Genomic DNA, 4,848 nt, shown 5'->3' on the forward strand with positions numbered 1-4,848 from the left:
CACTAGTAGTAAGAAGTGTTATCCTGAGACGATTAGATTACTGTAATGCTCTGCATTAGGTGCTCCAAACCTTCTGATTAAGAGACTCCAGAGAGTCCAGGCAATACCTACAAAACTAGCCCTTAGAGACCACGCAGATCATCTGCATCCATGTCTTTAAGGGAGCTCTATTGGCTCCAGCTGACACAGAGGATGCAGTTTAAATTGCTCTGTATTATGTTTAAGGCACTACATGGTCTCGGGCCTATCCTGCTGCAAAACAAATTCAAATGGTATGCCCCACCCAGAAGCCTTCGTTCGTCAACAAACAACATGGTAAGCAGATCCAGGTTTAGAACAACAAGATTTGGAGGAAGAGCTTTTAGCACTGAAGCAGCACAACTTTGGAATGCGCTCCCTTCAGCCTTAAGACAGACAGATCTATTACAGTTCATAAAGAGGCTTAAAACATGGCTCATTCCAAAGCAGTAATTCTGATTGCCTGATGACACCCAGCAATTGACATCTGTCTAGGAATATGTGTAAATCGTGGTACTTACGTAATACAGCGCCAGGATACCTGTGGGGTGCGCTTTATAAATAAAGTAATATATCATAAAATATATAGAGACTCCGAGGATCCGTGACTCCTCCTGATGTAGTGCTGACATTTGATTGGCTTTCCAACACTTCAAAACAAGAAGTGTTGGCAGCCATCTTGGGACTCAGCTTGAGCCGAGTCCCAGAAAAAACATTTAAAAAAAAGAAAAGGGGGCAGAGTAGGAATATCCTGACCACTTAGGCCTCTAGGGAAAGACCCCCCAAAAAATGTTTTTCCATTTTCAGCAGGAACTCTGTTGGATCCATGGTTCCCGCCAAAAATAATTTAAAAATAAACGCACAAACTCGTGATCTTTAGTAATCTGACCACTGGTAGGCAAGGCTGCATGGGAATTTTGAAAATAAAAGGAGGGGGCACATGGGACCCCCTCCTGGGGCTTATTAATACCCCAGAGAACACCACCTCCCGTGGCTTATTTATTGTTAAATGGAGGGCCCCTCTGACACACCCCGGGCCCCAGGGGCCACCCTCTCCCCAGGACCACATTCAATAAATAAATCGGGGGCATTCGTTGACCCCCATGCCCCTGGCAGCCCCACTCCCGGGGCCAACTTTTTATGTTAAAATGGGAGGGGGCAGCACAGCCCTCCTCCTTGACCCCGGGGACCACCCACCTACCTGGGACAGGCCCTACAAGAAGAAAGGAAGGGGCTACATAGCTCCTCTCCTGGAGCCATAGATGGCCTTGGGGACCGCCACCCCCCAGGGCTGGCAACTGCTATGTCCCGGGGTGCCCACCCTGGGACATAGCTGTTTGCTGTAGCTGTGCAGAAAATGTACTGCTCCCACCAAGCAAAATCGAAAGCACCGCATCCAGCAAGCGAGAGCACAGAAATGATCTCTCTTGCTGGAAGCGGAGGAGAATTGCTTTCAGACATAGGGAGCTGCATGTTTAGCAGCTCCCTATGTCTGAAAGCAATGCCAGCTCCCGCAGGAGGCAAGGAGCTGGCGGGGATTGCAGGGGCCTTCAGGCCCCCCCTGCGGTCCAACTGGAGAGTGCGTGTCCTGGGGACACCCACAGTAAGAGTGCCAGGCCAAGGGTGATAGGGCCACCCAGCCCCATCCCCATTTGTACATAGCTGGGCCCAGAGTTGGGGTCCCCCGGGACCAAAATGGGCCAAGGAAGGGATGGCACTTGGCCCCACTCCCCAACTAGTAATAAAGGTTTTTTTTTTAAAGTCCAGGTCCAGGGGGATGGGGTCCCCAGGGCCCCCTTCCTTTCTTGAATTAAAATTAAAGGTGCCACCAGAGAGTCCTGTCATGCCCAGTGGTGCCAAGGACGTAGCGGCCCCCGGGACTTGGGGGTCCATGTGGCCCCCGCATTGTTTCAAGATAAAGCCAAGGTAGGTGGCGGTCCCAGGGCTGGCGGGTTCTAAAAGCCCCCTCCATTTATACATAAATAAGCACCGGGGAGGTGGTGGTCCCCAGGGCACCAGGGAGGCCGTACGGGCCTTCTCCAAATTTATTTGTAAAGAAGCCCAGGGGAGGTGGTGGTCCCCAGGACATCAATAAGACCCAAGTGGGTGGGCCTCTGCGCCACCTCCTTTATTATTAAAATGCCCCTGGGACTTGGCCCCCTGGGAGGCCAATCAGTAACAAAGTGTGGGAGCCTGCCATATTTGGTATAATTTCGTTCAGCAGATCGGTCTGTACCCAAGTCTAAAGGTCCTATGAGAATAAGCATCGAGGTAAAATTTATTTTGGGACCACCCCTTTTTCTCAGCCCCTGCTTTCCAACTGATCACCCTGAAACTTTCAAGATATTAGCTGAAGTGAGCATCATATTAGTTTTGAAAAGTTTGTTAGGATTTGTCAAACAGCGCCAAAACGATTGGCAAATAAAAAAATGCTCTTCCTATGGAAACTGGGTCCTAACAATAACTACCTACTGGCAATCGCCAAGTAGGTTATTTATACCAAAGGGTGCATTACTGACTGCAAAGGCACTAGACTTTTCGAAAGCTTCAGGAGAGCGTTAAGGAAGGCCACAAATCCAGTCAACATGGAACAACTCAATTTGTGTTTAGGATTAGCGGATGCATAGTATTATACTAAATGTATAGTACATTTTGCACAAAAAAACTAAGCTGGATGCTAGAGTTACTGAAAAAAGGTTTGTATGGAGTCAAAGTTAGTATTACTGTGTAGTGGAAAAGAAATGTTTAGCCTGTTATTGGAGCATAATTCACTTTAGACAATATATGTGGTCGGTTAGTTTGTTATTCGTACAGTCCATAAATCATAAATGATGGTAGATTTGATTGAAAAGAAGGAGGCCAGCCAGGTGACACAGTGCATTGCTGAATGGCTTTTTAGTTTGTAAGAATTTGTCTTCATGTAGAATATAGTTCAGGAATCAGGCTGATTGCTTGTCATGTCTTCTTTTGAGTGTTGTGGAGCATGAAGATATTAATGAAGTGTGCATAGTAGTAAATGTAGTTGAGTTGACAGGGAAGTGTGTCTCCCATTAAGACTGGGATACACAAGGCGGAGTGGTGTTGAGGAAAGTAGGTAATTATATACAGAATGGCTGGCTGAAGAAGAAAGATCTTGATTAAAAAGGTAAGTCTAACGAAAATGTTAAGTTAGAACTATATTGGCAGGATGATGTTTTTAGAAGGAATAGGACATTGGTGGTACCATTTAGATTAAGGAAAAGGGTCATTGAGTTGATCACATGAGAGTCATGTGGTAAGAGTCTCAAGAAGAGAAGGTTAAGGGTGGATTTTTTTATTTTTGGTGGCGAGATTAAATAACTATGTAGAGGGAATGATGAGATAGTGCATACCTTGTGCTTTGTGTGATGAGTGTCAGAAGATCATGATATACCCTTCTCAAAGGACGTAGGATGGTATTTTTTTAGATCTGTTTATTAAAACGTTTGCATACATAATACGTCATAGCAAACAGTGGTCTACAAACTCATGTTAAGAGTGGCAATTTTACATATTCTGCAATGATTGAAAATGCACATTGCAATTTCTCTATTGTATACAGACATCATTTAGTACTTAACATTATACTTCCACGGTTGGAAACATCAGCCTGCCACCAGGGGTCTAGTCAATGCAGATGTCTCTACATGTTACTCTAGCTTACATCTTGCCATACCATTTTCATTCTTATTTCTTTGGCTAGGCACCATTGTCCCACAAATTTAAGCCAGCTTGTTATCTTAGAGACCCTAAGGCTCAACCAAGCCATTTCAATGCAGTTTTTCGCCAACAGCAGCATGAAATTAATGAACTTCTTTTTCATCTTATGTCTGGTGCGGGTCACCTCACTCTCAGTAGACATACCTGAGGTGTGATTTGCAACTCAGCTTGCAGGCTCATTTGTTATTGATGTGCTACCTGCCTCCAGTGTTCAGCTTAAAGTGGGCAATCCAACATTAGATATACTATACTGACAACTGTATAACTGCTTTTGGAAAAAATTTAATATTTGGTAGGTCTATTTTATGGAGCATGGTAGGAGTAACATATGTACTATGTATGAAATTAAACTGCCTAAATCTGGCTTTGTTTGTAGTGTTTTCCCTGAGCACTGGTGCCTCTTTCAAGTTTTTGACTGTAATGTATTCACCACAATGTGCTTCCCATTTTTGTCTCACTCTAACTGTGGGTTTTATCTTTTCTTCACGTATGACATTGCCTTGTGACCGCCCCCTGCCACTTCCTGTACACATAATTGCCTCTATTTTATGGGAGTTAGCTGGGGTTTCCAACCATCATCCTCATGTGTCATTGGCAAGCTTTATGAAGGCATAGTAATGTAAAAACGTTCAGTTTCTATTTGATATGACTCCTTGCCTTTCTCCCATTGCAACAGTGACCCATTCACATACAGATTGCCAGCCTGCAAGCATTGACCTGTTTTCTAGCTCACTATATTTAGTTCTCAGTCTATTTTCTTGAATTCCAGGGAACTCCAATAGTGGCAGGTCATGTGTGCATGGGAGGTATCTGTCCAATCTAGTTGTATATATCTTCCAAATATGAAGAAGCAATTGAAGTACACACAACTGTCTGGAGAGTACACAGTTAGCACTGTATAACTATCTTGCTAAAACTCCCTTCAGTAGCATTTCTTGCAATAGTTGTCTGTCAATGCCCCTTTAAGTGTAATAGCTTTCTGCTACAAACTGTTCCTCCGTCACCTGGTAATATGGTTTCAAGTCTGTTACCCTCGGGACCCCTCACTTGTATGGGCACTGCAGTATGTTCTTCTGTACTCTACACCTCTTC

The sequence above is a fragment of the Triturus cristatus genome, chromosome 6, assembly GCF_964204655.1.
Source record: "Triturus cristatus chromosome 6, aTriCri1.1, whole genome shotgun sequence".
NCBI lineage: Eukaryota > Metazoa > Chordata > Amphibia > Caudata > Salamandridae > Triturus > Triturus cristatus.